Consider the following 20,427-nt stretch of genomic DNA (forward strand, 5'->3'; position numbering starts at 1 on the left):
GCAAAAAGGGGGTAGAGGTCGGTGCTAAAGCATTTGTTTGGAATAAACGATTTGAAATATTTTTTCAACACCGTCAATTTCACAGTTGTACATGAAAGTTATACATGTTAGCTAATAATGGAAAACAAGCACACAAACTGTATTTTTGAATGGCAGAAAATGAATGATAAATATATTCCGAAGGTAAGTCTTTTTGTACATATAACATGTATAGTATAACTTTCATGTACAACATATGTTTTACACATATGCAACATGGAGCGACATAAAATAAGAAAACACATATGCAACAAGCTAACACTAAATTGTATACGTACTCTAAGTTAATTCGGTAAGACTGCAGAATATGGGCTGCTTAGGAGGAACGCGGTTCATAATTTTTTGGTAACGTTTTGTAGTTAGTAATCGGGAAAAGTAAGTTTCAAGGTGCAGAAATTTTTTCTTCTTTAAAAAAATCAGAAAAACTTGTCCAGGTTGGGCAGTATTGAAATCGTAGGAACGATGTTACGAACCTTGATGGATGTTACCTTCTGATGTGCTACAGATAGCTGGTGGGCCGAAATTGTTGTTCTTAAAGACTTCAACTGTTGTTCTTTATTTGTGCCATTAAATGAAACTTGACACTTAACCCATTCCTTACTTAATGATAATCCCTGACTTTTATCAGGCCCTAAATAACCTATGGAGCAACAATCATCACACCATAAATACCCATTTCTTGCTATGAACCATATATGTTTTTGCTTACGCTCCAACCGCTGTTGGAAAATCAGAACACGAAACATGTTGGAATGTCGCTGTTGTTGTTTTTGCTTATGCTCCAACCGCTGTTGGAAAATCAGAACACGAAACATGTTGGAATGTCGCTGTTGTTGTTTCTGAGGTTGTTGTTGCTGGTGTTACGTGTGATACACTCGGCAAAGGATGAACACTATGTACAGCCAGTACTGCAAAATCACTACCATTGTCACTCACAGTTTTATTTTCTGTTTTTTGTACTTTTTGGAAATAATTTGTAACCTTGTTCTTACACCTTTTTTCATTTCGAATAGAAAATCAAAGCGCGACCGAAAAGACGTTTTAATCACCTCGAAACTCACAATGCAAATGCTAAAAACAAAAGAACAGACGCAAGTGAGAGTCAGCCCCAAATTCTCCCTTTTTTATGATTCACCGTCTTATAGCAACTAAAATCCATTGTTGAGAGCGAAAATGCTGGCGGCGTCGGTCTTATCTTCCATGGTCGACACAATGCAGCAAGCTGATTGATTCTCTCGCTTTACTGCCTATTCATAACAGAGTAGATGTATTTTATTACATCAATTAATATGTTTTCGATATAGGCCTACATATATTTTAAGGAAGACTTTTAAAGGAAAAAATAGTTGTTATAAAAATAAAGAACCAGGGCGGTCCCAGGGGTTAAAAAAAAGTACCGGGGTGGCACCCTGGCACCAGTACACCCCTGACCAGGGACCACCGATTCTTAAGTATCGGTTGTCCCTGGTACAACTGAGGAACTGCACCAGAGCAGCCGACTCGCGGGTTCTCTTTCTCAGCAAAGGAATTCGCCGTGTTAGGGACACAAATACATGACTCACAGGCGAGGCGTCCTGTCATCGGCAGATGCGGCGATGACTTTGTAAAATAAAAAATAGAAAATACTGAGTTTTAAATATTTTAGACAAGAAGTAAAATAATAAGTCAAAATATTCTCATATTTGTGCGAAATAAGCCAAGCGACACCATGAAACAACTAGAAATAAGCAAGGGATTCGCCAAGTTTAGCGCATCGGAACGAGAGCCCAGTACTATTCCCCGTGGCCAACAATCATGCTACGTCTCTTATTGAAGGCAATGGTGTTCGCTGGCCCAGGTCATCGCAGAAAATGTGCGAATCTCTCTACCTGCTCAGAAGACACCCGACGACCGCTTGAAGGTCTGGTCATAAAAGGCCTTTTTTTCAGCTCCCATGTTTACGGCAGTGTTTCTCTGATGTCATCAGGATTACAATTTTTCCGAGTGATATTTCCATCATTGTAAAGCATGAAATGCAATGATCTAATACACGCAATTAGTGATGTCGTGAGTGATTTTTTTTTTTTTAAATAAACTGAAAAATCAGACTTTCAGTTATGTTAGACGAACCATATAATGTTAACAGTAGGTCTCAATTGTCAACTGTCTTATCTGTGCATAAGGAGGAGGGTTTATTAGTTTTACTGATGTGAGTACCGATTGTATATCTGACGGGTTATTTGTTCATGTAAAAATTGTCAATAAGTAGAAACCGAAGGATAAATTTATTATTGCTCAAATGTATGACGGGTCGGCAGTTATGTCGGGGCATTTAGCGGATTTGCAAAAGAAGGTCCAGGACGAGTACCCGAAGGCGTTAGTTACGCTCAAGTATAGATTTAGTGCTGTCCCAGGGAATGAATGAAATACCATGTATTCTTATCCACTTTGCCACACAAGAACGTTAAAAGAAAGCCATCCCATCCTTTTCACAACCCAGGTGGTGTTATAAATCACGCTTACTTAACACAGTTGAACAGTACAGGAAGCCAATAATTGACTTTTTTTCTAATATTTGATGACAACTGAAATGGACCAGGAAGGTGTGACACAGCGTATGGATTTGTGCACTTTTTGCAATATTTCAAACAATATTTTTACTGAAGACATTTTCTCTTTGATGAAAAGTTTCTCTCGGGTTATCGACCAGGTGAGTTGTGGAGAAGATTCCAAGCTTTCGAGAGCTAATGTCACTCTCATCTTCAGGCTAGAAGTGAGAGTGACGTTAGCTATCGAAAGCTTGGAATATTTTTGGCCTTTACGGAGGTTAAATATTTTGTTCCCCTCTTCCAGGTTGGAAAGATCGACCCTGACGTTTGACAAGTCTTGCACTGACTACGTAAAAATGTCACGCTTCGCCACTGACACAACTTATTGTGTAGAAATTTTAGCGAAAAATTGTGAAAAGGTGAAGACATTGTTGTTCATTTTCGAGCTTACATACAAAACATTATCAAATGGTTATGTTGATATCAGGAATATTCTTTCGTAAAAATTGTTCGGACAGTACTTTGTCACTATCCAATCTGTAAGTGCGACCAGTAGTTTACCTCTTTTTGTACTGTTACGTAAAACCACGAAAATATTATCTTTAATAGGATGTAGAAGACATATGAAAGCTTAAAATAATTGGAAATATACAAAATCCATTGAGGTGGTGTTTAATATTCAAATTTGAACATTGGACATGCTCTACACTTGGTGTAAAAAAAAAAGGTGTTCAAAATGTGTATTACTCACTCTATCTTCAAATATGGTTGGTTTCACTTTCTTAACTTGATACGTTCCCGAGATATGCGAATTTGAAAATGCCATGTTTCGTAAATACGTGTGTTTTTTTTAATTAACTAATAATTGTCCGTTCATTGCCAATTTTCCGGTGGAGGCGTGAGCATAGCTGTGTCCCAAAATAAGCTCTGCATAGGAGCACGAGAGTATACTCTATCCCTGGAGCAAGGTTGCGCATAACGGTAGAGAAGGGGAGAAAGCGAATGGGCAGAGTGAAGCAGTACTCGCTGTTGCAAAGGCTGGTAACTGCAGTCGCTTTCCCCTTCCACGAAATCCTGTTCCCTCTCACGAGTTCATTGGTCGAGCCCTCTCGAGTCACTATTTGAGCAGAAACTTGCTTTCGTTCGCTCGCTCGCTCCTTAGATTCCCGGTACTGAGTATTGCAATTCAAACATTATTTTTACCTAAATTAAATGTTTCTCGTCCAATCGATAATGGCATTCTTGCCATTAATGCCACGAATTAATATATTAAACTCAATAGCAGGGTAGCTAGGATGACCAACTCTTCCGTATTTCCTTGGAACTTCCGTATTAGAATTTTAATCCTTCCGGCTCCCATTTGTACATTCTATTTCTCCCGTATATTTCATTAATAATCAAGATCGCGAAATTTAAATCCATTCCGATGTAATATGAGTTCGGCGAGACGTACAAAAATTCAAGTCGACAGCAAGTTCTTGCACGTTTAGCCTTCGGCGGACGGAAGTGGCATCATATCTTGCAGTAATTGACTGATGCTAGATGCTTGGTTCTGCGACAGCAGTGGAGAAATACATATAGGTTAGGGATACACTCTGTCTCGAGAATTTGTGGAGCAAGGCCACAGATAACGGTCAAGAAGGGGAGAAAGCGAGTGGACGGAGCAAAGTAGTGCATGATTCTGCAAATGACTGGTAAGTGCAGCCTGTGTTTTTACACTCCATACACTCACTTACCCTGTTACCTGATTATCAGTCGAGCACTCTCGATTCCTCGCAGAGGACTTGTTATCATTCGCTTGCTCCAGAGTTTCTCTGGACAGAGTAAGAAATATGGAAATTTGTAAATTTTTATCCTATATATTGTATAAAATATAAATTCATTTTTTGTTTAATATTATCTATTACATGAACATATTCTGGAGTGAAGCCGCACCACTAAAAATGCGTAAAATTTGTTGCGACTAAATCTCCCGTAAATTCAATGAAGAAAGTTGGAAATCTCGTTTAAATCCACGTCCGAAAGTTGGTTACCCTATAAAAGCATATGTTAATGCAAGAAGAGCACTAAACTTGGTGTCATTTGGATACTCCCCAGCTGCCGTGTATTGAATACGAAAGTTTTGATTCTATACTAGTAGCTTATATCTACAATAACGGATGTTGCTATTTAATATTCACAATTTATTTGCACGTATTTAGAATTTATTTGCAAGTATTTAGAACTCATTTGCATAATTAAAAATAAATTTGCATATCATTAGAATAATTTACATTTATGTATTTGCATATTTATAACTTTTATGAATATATAATTATTTATTTTATGAAAAAATATGTATATAGAAGGTAATTAGAGGTACTAAACGCTATGCATATGGTTTATATTCATTACTGCAAAGTATGTAATGTATGAATCGATAATATTAATGTTTCTAATATTGAAAATAAGTTTTTATGGTTTATGAAACGCTATGAAGGGTGTTAATGGTACGAAAGAAGATGGTCCCGGTACTCGAACCCGTGATATGCAACGGTAATATTTATAGATAACTATATAATAATGTTATTATGTTATGAAAGACGATGACGTCAGAACGTCAAAACAAAGAAAGAACCCGATTAACCAATAAGAACCGGTTTTCCCAAGGTTAATCAGAATGCAAGAACAGGTGAAAGGTATGCAACACCCTAGGGCAGGGGAGGGATTGAACCAGACAACAAAGGATGTCAGACACTGCGCGATCTAGGTCAAATCTCTGAAGCTATGCGTCGCTTGCAGAACCGGTTTCCGCCGCCAATTAATATTCTGCTCAAGTTTGCCTCTAAGGCACAGGATGCTTTAGCGCAGGTTTTAGGCTAGAGCGCTTGCATGTCAGAACAAGTTTCTGTCTAAGTAGGCTAAAGTTGCCTAGTACACAAGACAAAAGGATTTTTGGATACCCAATTAGATTGGAGCGAGAACTTTACTTTGAACAAGGAGAACGAAGCGTAAGGTTTTTTTTATCTGAACTAAGAAGAAGGGAGCGCTATCTGGGATGGGGCCTAAAGTTTTTACTATTTGCTTTATCACGGGGTAACGAACCTAGGACCCTTTGATTATTGATTTAGTTAGTAAATGTATGTTACTGTGTGCTATTTAACATAATTATTGAGTTTATTTTTTTACCAAACTTAGACTTTATGTTAAATATTTTACAAGTTTTTATGTATTTTTACCAAAATAACACAATTTTATCTATTCAGCCAACATTTTTTATTATATTTTCGACACACAAATGGGGGGGGGTTCAACTTTTAATTGTTTATTTTCAAGCTATGGACACACAAAGTGTATTTTGTCAAGTTTTATTATTTTTATTTTACAAGTTTATGCTTATTTTTACCAAAATAATGCAATTTCATGTATTCAGGAAACATTTTTTTATGATATTTTACTCAGAAAGACACTTTTTCCATTTTTAATTTATTATTTTACAAATTTATAACTATTTTTACTCAAATAACACAATTCCATCTGTTCAGGAAAGAATTTTAGTTACATTTTCGACTCACAATGTGTGAGTTTTCAATTTTTATCTGTTTATTTCTCAAGTTTAGGCTAATATTTACTCAAATAACACGATTTGAACGTGTTTGGAGAGAGAGAAAGAGAGAGAGAGAGAGAGAGAGAGAGAGAGAGAGACAGAGAGAGAGAGAATGAGAAAGAAAGAAAGAAAGAAAGAAAGAGAGAGAGATATATAGAGAGAGTGACACACACACACACACACACACACACACACACACACACACACACACACACACACACACACACACGAAGAGAGAGAGAGAGAGAGAGAGAGAGAGAGATATTTTTTCCAAGTTTACAGGATTATTCTCCAAGTTTACTCAAATAACATCATTTAAATGTGTTTTGAATTAAATTTTGTACACACGAAGTGTGTTTCGTCAAGTTTTACCTTTTTATTTTTCAATTTTATGCTCATTTTACCACAGTAAGACGTCTTAGTCTATTCAAAAAAGAGTTTTCAATTATATTTTTGAAGCAAAAGTATGTTTTGTCAAGTTCTACCATTTTATTTTACAAGTTTAGGCTTATTATTACTCAAATAACACAACTTAATCAATTCAGGAAGGATCTTTATTATAATTTGGATGCACAAAGAGATGTTTTCAACGTTTTTACTGATTTTTTTTTGCAGGGTTTGTATTAATTTCTATTTTTGTTTTGTATCCGACATTCACTAATTTTTAACTTAGAGTTTAGTATTTAATTTAATCTTTTGAAAAACACTAAAGAAAAAGTACTTTTAGCTAAAATGTAAGCCACATAATATATTATTATTATTATTATGGTTTAGTGATTTCCACTATGCCAATTTTTGTTTCGTATTTCTATATTAATTTAGGACAGGTTATGCCTGCTACGTAGGAAAGTTTGTTTATTTTAGAGTTTGCTGAGTATTTTGTTACTGTTGTACTAGGTAAAAGTTTTCTAAATATATCAGATAGGTCTCCATATACTTTTGTTTTTGCTATTTTGGAGATGGTGCGATCAGCACCACTCTCCATCTGCTTTTTATCTTATGTACCCAATATTATTTTGAGGCTTAGTGAATTCTAGAGCCTATTTATGCAGGAGTGAGGGCTTGAAAATTTTGATCTCAGATAACCCACAACTATAAATCCACCAAGCTTTCTGAAATGTAGCTACAGCTACATTTTTTTCTCAGCATTTTGAGGTAAATTTAATGTGGCAACAGCGTCAGAAAAAATCGACAATAACCCTTAATTTTGCAGGACAGTCTATTGCATGAAGACACAGATTATCTAGATTGTAGATTATAGATATCTGCATAATTTATTTAATTAGTATCTGAATAATTCAGATATCCACATAACTAACTGATATATATGAATATATTCCAGCTAACAGCTACGTTTTTTTATCTGTATCGCTATTTTGGAGAAAAACATGCCTTGTTAGCTGCACCGCTGGAAAAAGTGCCTCGTTTGCTTCACCCCCGGAACAAATCCTGTCGATATCTATGGTGTAAGAGACATCAAAATGTCATTAATTGCTGTGTAAAACACAACTTGCAGTGCAAAAACGAGCAATGGATTTTCCACTGCACTGACAAAGGAATAGTACCAGCAATAAATGGCTCAGTACGTTAACAGTATTGATCGTCGTCAGTATACAGAATCTCACCAGGAAGAAATTATTGTTATAAGAATGATATACAGTTTCTGGAATTACAATTATTTTCGCGATAATTTTTGTTCACATATTTTAAAAAAACAATACGTTTAGAACACTCAGGTTTACACGACAGTTTCCTAAATATATTTTATCATATTGCAAAAAGTATGCAGAAACAACAATTTTCTTTAGTTAATATACATTGTTTTCAAATTTATGTATTTTTTATACTTTCCTGTAACTTATGCTAATCATGACATTCTCATCATCATTATCCTTCGCCGTTTCCTGCCTCTGGCTGGGTCGGCATAGTAGTCGAGCCTCTTCATTTTTTCCTGGTCTTCCACCACTCCTCCCTTTTCAAGGTGTTCCAATCTTGTCCTCTTCTCCTAACACTCTCCACTACCTGCTTTTTTCACCAACATCTTGGTCTCCCCCTTGGCCATATTTCCACTCCTTTTGGATTATAAGATCTTACTGGTAGTCTTTCTGTAGCCATCCTCTTCATGTGTCCAAAACATCTCATCTGTGCCTGATCTAGTCTGTCCTGAAGCTTCACCACACCCACTGTCTGTCGGATCTCTTCATTCCTCATTCTATCCCTTCCTCAAAAGACTCCTTAAAAATTTCATCTCCACTGCCTGCATCTTCTTTTTGTTTCTCTATGACATTGTCCAAGTCCCTGCTCCATACGTAATTACTGGCACATAGTATGTGTTATATATTACCTTCTTGCATTTCATAGGTACACCCCTGTTCCATATTAATCTTTGAACGCTTTTATATAGTCCACCACCCATTTGTCCTCTTCTGTTTACCTCCTCATCTATTCTTCCACTTCTCTCAATCATGACAATGAGTATGAATGGGTAATTTAATTATTCTCTTATCTAGTCACTTTCTGCCACTTTCGGCTAATTGTAAGTACGAGGAAGAATCTTGAATGATGAGCAGGGTGGGGAATGGAGGAGCAGGACGATCCCATCCTCCCAACTTGGCGTGTTTCCTAGTTTTTGTTTTGAGTCCATTTTATGCATAGATAAGCTGATCGAGACTGGATCCGAACCACTATGTGCCTCTGATGGGTATCGAACCTGGGGCCCTTTTGTAATCAACAGGCTCCAGGTACTTTCCATTCAAAATGCTGCCTTCATATCAGTCTAGAAAAAATGAAATATTTATTCTGAAGAAAAATATGTTGATGTAAACATGAATACTTAATCCTACCAAATTTTATTTGTGTATAGTTGTAATCATTAATTTGGGTAACACCCTAATTGCAATATTCATATATCAAATTTGAATTGATATGCCACTTGCATAGGTATGATATTCTCAAAAACTATAGCAAAAATAAGTAACTGAAGTGACAATGCCTTCCCGTCAAAATTATTCAATGACGGGAATCATATTAATAAATAACAGAATTTATTTACCAGTAGTAGGAGATTTTTAATTCCCATCCATATGGTTGTTTTTAATTTTTTATGCAGAAGTAGTGCAAAAGTAGCGAAGTAGCGAGTAGCGCACATGAGTAGCGTAGCGAGCTACTTTTTGGTCAATGTAGCTGTAGCTGTAGCGAAGCTACATTTTGGAAGAGTAGCTGTAGCTGTAGCGAAGCTACTTTTAAAATGTAGCATTCTGATCACTGGCTATATGTACCAGATGCACACAGGCCTACACTAACTAGATTTTGATTTATACTATATATGGTGCTAAATGTAGCACGAATTATGATTGTCTATATTTCTGAGAAATTACCCAAAAGCAGATTTTCCTATGTAAGTATCTCAAAAGCTAATTTTTTCTATGTAAGTATATTTTTTATTGATTGCTTTGTTAAACAGATCATACAGAAAGACGGCAAAATTCACTAAATGTAGTTCTATACTATAGGTGATTGCATGAAAATAACTAGGTCAAGGGGTGATTAACAGTGAGCTGAATGTATATATAGAGGTTCGCTCTCTATTATTCTCACCTTCGCTGGATTGGCGAAGGAACGCACTTGTGGGCGGTAGAACCTGAACGGGCTCCACCAGGGCATCGGAGACTCGAAGCAGATGTCTTGGCGAATTAACCCAAGTAGGGTCATAGGCGCTAGGACCAATTTGGTCATTGCTTTTTATATGAGCAACCAATTTGGCCCACTACCAAAATTAACCTAGATTGCTTATAACTTATGAAATTTGAAGTCTGCACAAAATTCGATGACAAAATTTAAAAATTGTAATCGCCCAGACAGGGACTCGAACCCTGGACAGATAGGTTAAAAGCCTAACGCTATACCAACTAAGCCTTCTGGGCACAAGGTTTTCTTTTCTTGAAAAGTTAGTTATGTTAAGAAATATATTGAAACACTTGAGAACATTCTTGGTCTGGTTCGACAGAGAAGGAGACGACATTTCCAAATTTTTACAGACTGGGTGTATTTTACCACTATAGAGTCCTTTACTATATGTAATTCGAAAAGCTAAAGTTCAGCTAGCTTCCAAAATTGAGGTAAAGATTGTGTTTGGCGAGATTAACAAGTTACACTTATATCCAGTTACGGACAAATAAAGCGAAAACTCTCAGATTTACTAGTTATTTTCATGCAATCACCTATAGTATACATTTTACATTTAGTGAATTTTGCCATCTTTCTGTATGATCTGTTTAACAAAGCAATCAATAAAAATTATACTAACATAGAAATATCTGCTTTTGAGATACATAGGAAAATCTGCTTTTGGGTAATTTCTCAGAAATGTAGACAATCATAGTTCGTGCTACATTTAGCACCTGATATAGTATAAATCAAAATCTAGTTAGTGTAGGCCTGTGTGCATCTGGTACATATAGTTACTTGAAAAAGCAAACATTGGGTGTGTAAAGGATAGCCTTCTTGTGAAACAGTAAAAAATCAACCTCATTCCCTCGTACGTATTAGCTGTAAGTGCTTCTTGCAGATTAACAAAGCTCTGGCATGTGGTCCTACCTCACCTACAATCCTTTGTAAGGTTCGTGTTGTCCTATAAATTGTCGATATACGTACTAAGTCCCTAGTTACAGCCTAAGCTTTTAGTTTCAATCAGAGGATTTCAGAGTTCAGATAGTTAATGTAGCCTCGTATAATAAACGAAACGGAAATAACCCAAGTGTTGATGCACCCAAAAAACCAGTAATACTTCAAAAATACCTTGAAAAAGGCTATAAGGCTAAATTATTGTTCTAGCATAGAAAAAAAATTTAGCAAGTGGACCTATGGTCCATATAGTCAGTCGTCTGTAAACTTCGTCTTGTCCTGTGAATTGTCAATATATTGATAAATGGTTATATTTAAAAAAAAGAAACAATGTTCGTAAGCGTCCAGTTATAGACCCATCGGTAAAGGGATTTCAGTCTTTATAGACACACAGTAATTTTCATTACACTAAAAATTTGGCCTCGTGAAATGTTAAACATTTCGTGTACTTTATCCAGTAAGCTTCAGCTAGAAATACAATAACAATGTTACAGACATATAAATTAAGCAAGCTTTGGTATTCTAGTGGCACATAATAAGTATAAAATATCCTTTAAAATACTCTGACAAATAGTTGTGGGTTATCTGAGATCAAAATTTTCAAGCCCTCTCTCCTGCATAAATAGTCTCTAGAATTCACTAAGCCTCAAAATAATATTGGGCACATAAGATAAAAAGCAAATGGAGAGTGGTGCTAATCGCACCATCTCAAAAATAGCAAAAACAAAAGTATATGGGCCTCCCCGATGGCACAGTGGTAGCGTTGTCGCCTTGTAACCAAGGGGTCCCGGGTTCGATTCCTGGTGGAGGCACATAGTGGTTCGGATCCCACTTTAAACTGTAGGTCCAGTCCCGATTAGCCTTACTGTGCATAAAGTGGACTTAAAACAACAAATCTATCAATCAATCAAAAGTATATGGAGACCTATCTGATATATTTAGAAAACTTTTACCTAGTACAACAGTAACAAAATACTCAGCAAACCCTAAAATAAACAAACTTTCCTACGTATCAGACATTACCTGCCCTAAATTAATAAAGAAATACGAAACAAAAATTGGCATAGTGGAAATCACTAAACCATAATAATAATAATAATATATTCTGTGGCTTACATTTTAGCTAAAAGTACTTTTTCTTTATTGTTTTTGAAAAGATTTAATTAAATACTAAACTCTAAGTTAAAAATTAGTGAATGTCGGATACAAAACAAAATAAATAGAAATTAATACAAACCCTGCAAAAAAAAAATCAGTAAAAAAGTTGAAAACATCTCTTTGTGCATCCAAAATATAATAAAGATCCTTCCTGAATGGATTAAGTTGTGTTATTTGAGTAATAATAAGTTAAAAGTTGAAAAAAATGTCTTTGTGAATAAAATATAATAAAAAATGTTGCCTGAATAGATGAAATTGTGTTATTTGAGTAATAATAAGCCTAAACTTGTAAAATAAAATGGTAGAACTTGACAAAACATACTCTTGCATCCAAAATACAATTGAATACTCTTTATTGAATAGACTAAGACGTCTTACTGCGGTAAAATAAGCATAAAATTGAAAAATAAAAGGGTAAAACTTGACGAAACACACTTCGTGTTTACAAAATTTAATTCAAAACACATTTAAATGGTGTTATTTGAGTAAACTTGGAAAAAATCTCTCTCTCTTTCTGTGTGTTTGTGTGTGTGTGTATGTATGTCCAAACACGTTCAAATCCTGTTATTTGAGTAAATATTAGGCTAAACTTGAGAAATAAACAGATAAAAATTGAAAACTCACACTTTGTGTCGAAAATGTAACTAAAATTCTTTCCTGAACAAATGGAATTGTGTTATTTGAGTAAAAATAGTTATAAATTGCAAAATAATAAATTAAAAATGGAAAAAGTGTCTTTGTGAGTAAAATATAATAAAAAAATGTTTCCTGAATACATGAAATTACGTTATTTTGGTAAAAATAAGCATAAACTTGTAAAATAAAAATAATAAAACTTGACAAAATACACTTTGTGTGTCCAAAGCTTGAAAGTAAACAATTAAAATTTGAAAACTCACACAATGTGTGTCGAATATTAATTAAAAATGTTGCCTGAATAGATAAAATTGTGTTATTTTGGTAAAAATACATAAAAACTTGTAAAATATTTAACATAAAGTCTAAGTTTGGTAAAAAATAAACTCAATATTATGTTAAATAGCACACAGTAACATACATTTACTAACTAAATCAATAATCAAAGGGTCCTAGGTTCGTTACCCCGTGATAAAAGCAAATAGTAAAAACTTTAGGCCCCATCCCAGATAGCTCTCCCTTCTTCTTAGTTCAGATAAAAAAACCCTTACGCTACGTTCTCCTTGTTCAAAGTAAAGTTCTCGCTCCAATCTAATTGGGTATCCAAAAATCCTTTTTTCTTGTGTACTAGGCAACCTTAGCCTACTTAGACAGAAACCTGTTCTGACATGCAAGCACTCTAACCTAAAACCTGTGCTAAAGCGTCCTGTGCTTTAGAGGCAAACCTGAGCGGTATATTATTTGGCGGCCGAAACCGGTTCTACAAGCGATGCATAGCTTCAGAGATTTGACCTAGATCGCGATGTGCCTGACATCCTTTGTTGTCTGGTTCAATCCCTCCCCTGCCCTAGGGCGTTGCATACCTTTCACCTGCTCTTGCATTCTGATTAACCTTGGGAAAACCGGTTCTGATTGGTCAATCGGGTTATTTCTTTGTTTTGACATTCTGACGTCATTTGACCTAGATCACACATCCCCCAAATTCCTTTCTCGTCTACCTGCGCGGAGTTCACAGTCGCCTGTCTAGCGTGTCGTACCATCGTCTTTCATAACATACGAGGGTCACTATTTATATTTTGAGCGTAACAATGAAAAAACAGGAATTTGGCATTGAAAACTGCTTTATTGTTTTTCGAAGTATTCTCCTTTATGGTCAATACACTTTTGCATTCGTTCGAACCATTTGTCAAAGCAGTTTTTCCAATCTTCTTGAGACACCTCCATAATATGGTTTTTGAACGCATCAACGGCGTCTTCCGCCGACGAAAATCGTTGTCCACGCAATTTATTCTTGACATTCGGGAACAAGAAGAAGTCATTGGGTGCCAAATCAGGACTGTACGGCGGATGACCCATCAATTCGATTTTTTGACTGTTCATAAAGTCGGTTGTTAGACGAGATGTGTGACAGCTGGCATTGTCTTGATAAAGAATGATCCGACGGCGTTTGTTTGTTTTCCGTATTTGACCGAAGACCTCTGACAAACAAATTGTTGTGTACCATTCAGTGTTGACCGTTCTACGTTCCTCTAAAGGCACAGTTGCCACATGACCAGTTTTCCCGAAAAAACAGGCGACCATTTGTTTCGATGTGCTTCGAGCGCGAACAACTTTTGTTGGATTGGGTTCATCTTGAAACACCCATACAGTCGACTGCTGTTTACGTTCCGGCTCATATGCATATATCCATGATTCGTCACCTGTTATAATCTTATATACGTCTTTTGAAGCACCACAATTGTATTTATTGAGCATTTGTTTGCACCAATTGACGTGAGCGTCTTTTTGAGTTTTTGTCAAATTGTGTGGGATCCAACGAGAACATACCTTTCTCACAGCTAAATGATCATGTAATATTTTATATATGCTGGTGGAACTAATGCCTATGGTTGCCTCAATCTCACAGTATGTCACATGACGATCTTGCAGTATTAGGTTTTGCACAGCATCAATGTTTTCTTGAACAACAACTGATCTTGGACGACCTTCGCGAATCTCGTCGGTGAGCGAATGGCGGCCACGATTAAATTCGTTATACCAGCGTTTCACAGTGGCAAAGGATGGGGCTTCATCGCCAAATGTGGAAGTAAGTTGATCGATGCACTCTTGTCTTGATAATCCACGTCGAAAATCGTAAAAAATCATCGCACGAAAATGTTCACGAGTTAATTCCATTTTATTGTTGTCGCGCAATCTCCAAGGCAACATAAACAACACAAATCAAGCTATTGACAAAACATTTGAAGTACGTTATGATCAATAATGCCAGACGATTCCGTGCAAACGTCAAATCGCGCCTAACTTCAATCAGTGTTGCCAAGGCTCAAAATATAAATAGTGACCCTCATAATAACATTATTATATAGTAAACTATAAATATTACCGTTGCATATCACGGGTTCGAGTACCGGGACCGTCTTCTTTCGTACCATTAACACCCTTCATAGCGTTTCATAAACCATAAAAACTTATTTTCAATATTATAAACATTTATATTATCGATTCATACATTACATACTTTGCAGTAATGAATATAAAACCATATGCATTGCGTTTAGTACCTCTAATTACCTTCTATTATATATACATATTTTTCATAAAATAAATAATTATATATTCATAAAAGTTATAAACATACAAATACATAAATGTAAATTATTCTAATGATATGCAAATTTATTCTAAATTATGCAAATGAGTTCTAAATAGTTGCAAATAAATTGTGAATACGTGCAAATAAATTGTGAATATTAAATAGCAACATCCGTTATCGTAGATATAAGCTACTTACACTACTTTTTTTCTGGTTTCGAGTATGTATAATTCAGCGGCGGGTGTCGGAATCGGATAAATTCCCCAACCCATATTGGTGGCAGCCATACCAGGACCGCCTGTGCGACGCGTGCCACCGCACAGGGCCTCGCGCTTCTAAATCAGTAATTCATTAATTTCTTGTATGTGCAAGCGAGATTGCATTCGAATAGAGGGAAGAGAAGGAAGAAAAACATAATTCCTGGGAAACGAAAAATTCCACCATAACAAAGCTGACAACTGTGTGTCCATTCCTGTCAAGCCATCTGTCAGAATTCGCCGACAACAACAGCGACGTATTTGTGAATCCAGCTTTCCTGGATTTCCTGTCATATACCTATTATTGCTCCACAGAGGACAGGCACCATAAAATGGTTATTTGTCTACTCTTCAAGCTGAGGGACAACACATTTGAGGGTGTGGTGTGCCTTCCCGCGCTCTTGGAATTTGCGATCTAGCCAAATTGAGAAAAGATTAAAAGAGTCGGCATGAAGGTCCGCTGGGCTCTTTTCAAGCCCTCGTGTTTGCAACCGCCGAGGCGGTAATATGAAACTGTCTTCCGAGTGTTTGGTACTCCAGAAGTGCAAAGCATGTAACGTTTTTGTTTTAGAAAGTAATGAGTACGGGTGGGGATTTGTAGGCAATAAAAACTCCTAAAACAAGTAAGCAAATGGGCACCACCATTATAAAAAGATGCACTTTTCTGTTCATTGGGCTGACCGTGACGACGATGGTAGATGAAATTAGAAGAAAAAAGTTACTTTAGATTAAAAAAACAACTTAAATTTAATCATAATACCTATTACTGTGAAGAGGGCTCCCACGTAGCATAGTGGTTAGCGCTCTAGCATTGCCTCTTACTGTGCGACTACAGCACTCAGTTTGCAAGATGGTTTTCATTTGGGCTTTTTGAGATGAACAATTCGCAACACATGATTAGCGTTCATCTTTATTTCGCCCCTATAGGGTGATATTCCAAGCACTTCAGATTTTAAATAGCGCTCGTAGCAATCTCGTGAAAAAATAAAGGACAGATTTACAATTTCCTACCTCAAATTGATCTTTTCAAGAACTTTGCACTACTTCTTGTCGCAAGGAAACATGGAAAATAAATATCAGGTCTTTTAAATTACATTTTAGTAGCTTCAACATAGGTCTATACTTGTGGCCAGATTTATATCTCAGAAGAAACAAACGAATATAATAAAAAAATACACAAGGATATGTCACTTTAGGCTCGTAGCCAGAATTGACCTCAAAGGGGGGGGGGAGGTCACGGGTTACATTGACTCCATAAATGAAGTCCATTTTAACAGCATTATGTGAAGGTAAATTATTTGTGTGGGGGGGGGAGGAGTTGTTCCCTTAGTCCGCCGCCGGTGCAAATGCAACAAAAAAAGCATGCCCATTGTTGCCGCTGTTGCAGATATGCAACAAACAGCTTTAGATACAATTATCGAGGGTTTGCCACACTTATATTTGTATATTGAGATTGAAACACTGACAGTTCGTTGGGGAACATGTTTTGTAATCGTTTTTACGAAAATTCCAAAATTCCTCCACACCCCCTATCTCGGAATATGTCACGTGTTTCCGCTCATTAGTTGATAGACACAATAAATGCTTGGTATTTACGATGCTGTTTTCCTCCAAGCTTCCAACGCTGTGATTTAGCACTGATAAGGCACACATTCATTCTTCGTGTTTGGACCTGGTGAACCAGCTGTAGTAGTGGCGGGGGGGTCAAGGAGAGGGGGGATTGGATGAGGTTTTGCGGTGTCAGCTTTCTGTCGTCTCTATGTTAGAAATGCAATGAAGCTTGACGATAGCTAGAGGCCAGAAGCGTGAGTCTAACCAGAAGTATAGACAGAACAAACGATTGCAAAGGCTCCCTCCCCTCCTCTGTTTGGAAAGGCCTCGCATTAATCGGTTCTGAGCAGTTTTCTGAGCAGTTCGTATCATAAAAAGCTCATGGATCTCCCTAACGCACATTCGTTTCCTTCCGGACATATTTCCACAAAGAGCCGAGTCAACAGGGAAGAAATAGATTCACAGTAGCTACACAAGATGCAAGTGCGAACGAAAAATAGCAAAAGTTCTGGTTTTCTCCCCAAAGTAGCTGGAGAAGAGGGGGCAAACTCCACAGTTTTATGTTTTTTTATTAAAATTCGGGGGATGCAGCCCCCGCCTGTAACCCCCCCCCCCCCCGTGGTTAAGGCATCCAAATTTTACATGGATACATGCATTGATGATCTACCTGCAAAACAAAACTTATCCGAAGTAGATTGGTCCCATAATGTCCGAGTTACAAGAATTTTATGAATAATATGCAAATTGGCTAAGTAGTTATGGTACCGCCTTGGGGTCGATAAATCAATTGATTGGAAAAGATCGATCAAAGATCAATTGATGACGCAGCAGTTTTTTTGATGACGTCATAAAAGGGGCGGGGCTTATTTTGTAAGGATGATTTTGATTGGTTGTGACGTCAGAAATGGGCGTGGCTTATTTTGTGAGGAGTGTTTTGATTGGTTGGAGGAGGGAATTCGGGTTTTTCCCGCGGTAGTTTCCGGTGTCTGAAAACAGATGGCGTTGATGAGTCAGAAAGTCTGGGTTGGGAGGAGGAAAAGTAGGCGACGCGGTGACGGTTGGTTTTCTCGTAATTGGAGTACGTGTTTCCGGTGTCTGAAAACAGATGGCGTTGATGAGTCACGGGTTTTTCCCGTGACGGTTGGTCGGTAGTTTCCGGTGTCTGAAAACAGATGGCGTTGATGAGTCAGAAAGTCTGGGTTGGGAGGAGGAAGTTTTTGTTATGTTATTTTGGCATGTGACGTCATATATAAATTGGAGTACGTGTTTCCGGTGTTTGAAAACAGATGGCGTTGATGAGTCTGAAATTCTCGGAATTGGATACGTGTATCCGGTGTTTGAGGAGAGATGGCCTTGATGAGTCATTCTAGGAAATTCCAGGAATTGGGCGTGTCTGTTTTCTGCATGAAAGGAACATGTTCGAACATGTTTTAGGTTGATGAGCCATTCTTGGAAATTCTTGGAATCGGGTGTGGTTGTTTTCTGTCTGAAAGGAACATGTTCGAACATGTTTTAGGCTCGGTCTTCTAGAGGACTATTTGAAGTGTGTTTAACGGAAATCGTGAAGTAGAAAAAAAGAAGGTATAAATAGAAGGGATACATGATAATAGCGTCATGCGAGGATGGATGTGTGCGGTACAAGACTGTCTGATAATGGCGTGAATTTCTACGAGGTTAGCTACGAGGAGTTCTGGGAACTTGTTCGATCTTGCGGCGAACTGGACAACGATCGAACGGCCCTGCATCGGGTGCTGAGTTATTTCCCGTTTATGTATGTAGCGATACCTGAATCTCCCTGGTGTGGATGTTACCTGTTCAACGGATTAGGAAAAGGAGTCCATCATCACTGCGAGACGTTGAAGGAGATAGAAGAGAGGAAAAGAAGAGCGGACGAGAGAACAGGATTTCCAAGTCACGGGTGTATGTGCGAACTACGTTGCAGGAAGGAAGAGGACAAGATCGGTGAAGCTTTGAAGGAGAGAGTGAAAGAGTGGCTTTCTTTGTTGGCGAACAGAAATTCCATGTGGTGTTCTGGCTGTGATCGTCCTTTGTTACGTAAATTAGAAGGACATCCCTGTTTCCCTGTGGTTCCTGCAGAAGGTTTCGGTGTCCGCAGACGTCTGTTCCCCGACGATCCTGTGGCTGTTCCTTTATCGCCGATACCTGGGACGCCGTCACCTACAGTATCCAATTACTTCACCTTTTATGACGTATGAGAGTGTTTACTTATCACGTCTGCAGGACTCACGCCGAGCCGTATGTTATCAATTACTTATCAGTGAATTCGAGATACAGAACATACAGAAAGTGGCCTATAGGATTACGTCAGACTCCGGAAGAATTAATGACTTCAGGATTTTACTATTCAGGCTTTAGCGACAGAGTATTATGTTTTCATTGTTCGTACGGACTTTGCGATTGGACATCCAAAGATTGCCCGATTCTAGGACATTACATGTTGGTACCCCAGTGTCCTTTTATATAGAGTGTTGCGGCGTTACATCGTAACTCCTAGAGCTGCAAGTATTGCGACAGTATAGAGACTTGAGAAAACGTCCGATAAACCTAGTGTGGATTCTGTGTGCAAAATATGTTTTGAGAATCCTAGCAGTGTTGTAATTCTCCCGTGTCGACATTTTGTTTTCTGCGGATCCTGTGCTTCCCAATTGAACAAGTGCGCCGTATGCCGGGGTAGCATTGAAGATACGTTGACAGTTTTCACCTGATGAACAAAATGAATGTCTGTTTTTTGGACGCTCAAGGTCTTCGAGGAGTAGAAGGAGAATTTGTGTGGAAAGAAGTCGGAATTTTAAAATTTCCTTTTGACAATGCATTTGACTGTTTAGTGAAATCTCCATATGGTTTACACTGTTTGAGTGAAAAGTATCACCGAGTGAATTACTGGCTCCGTGCCAACAAACACGGTCTCAACTGGGGAGATGGATGGCTGCCGTATGAGAATTAGGAGATCTGTTATATGTTGTGCTTGTGAATCAAATAGTGTACGTCAAAGGTACGGAGAAAGTGAAATGGTTTGAAAAATTACTTGGAAAAAAAGGTATGGGTAAAATATCCGTACGTAACATCGAAGAACTTGAATGTCCAAAATTGAATAGTGTGAAAAACACTTCAGGAAGATGCAAAGAACATAGCAAATGTGAAAATGTAAAAAAAACCTGTGCAGTTGAAAATGTCTGGAAGATGTACAGTTTCTATTGAAATAAGTACAAGAAATAAGCTATGCACAGGGGAAGACTTTACTTTACTTTACAAGAAATAAAAGTTTTTTAAATATACAAATGTTCTATTTACAATCGAGAATATGGATATAGGTTTACAATACATAGAATAACACAAATGTTGGATTTACAATTGAATATGAAAGGTTTACAATACCTGAAGGGTTATATTACAATACATAAAATAACAATACACAGAAAGAACAATGGTTCATTT

The 20,427-nt window shown here is 37.3% G+C and overlaps 1 protein-coding gene across 1 annotated transcript in view; it reads right to left on the reverse strand.

Moving 5' to 3' along the window:
- Positions 1-20,427, reverse strand: part of LOC145986417 (centromere protein S-like) — a 710,010-nt gene that overhangs the window by 191,932 nt on the left and 497,651 nt on the right. The window lies entirely within an intron of this gene.

The sequence above is a fragment of the Lepisma saccharinum genome, chromosome 4 (genome assembly GCF_977018435.1).
Source record: "Lepisma saccharinum chromosome 4, izLepSacc3.1, whole genome shotgun sequence".
In the NCBI taxonomy this organism is placed as follows: domain Eukaryota; kingdom Metazoa; phylum Arthropoda; class Insecta; order Zygentoma; family Lepismatidae; genus Lepisma; species Lepisma saccharinum.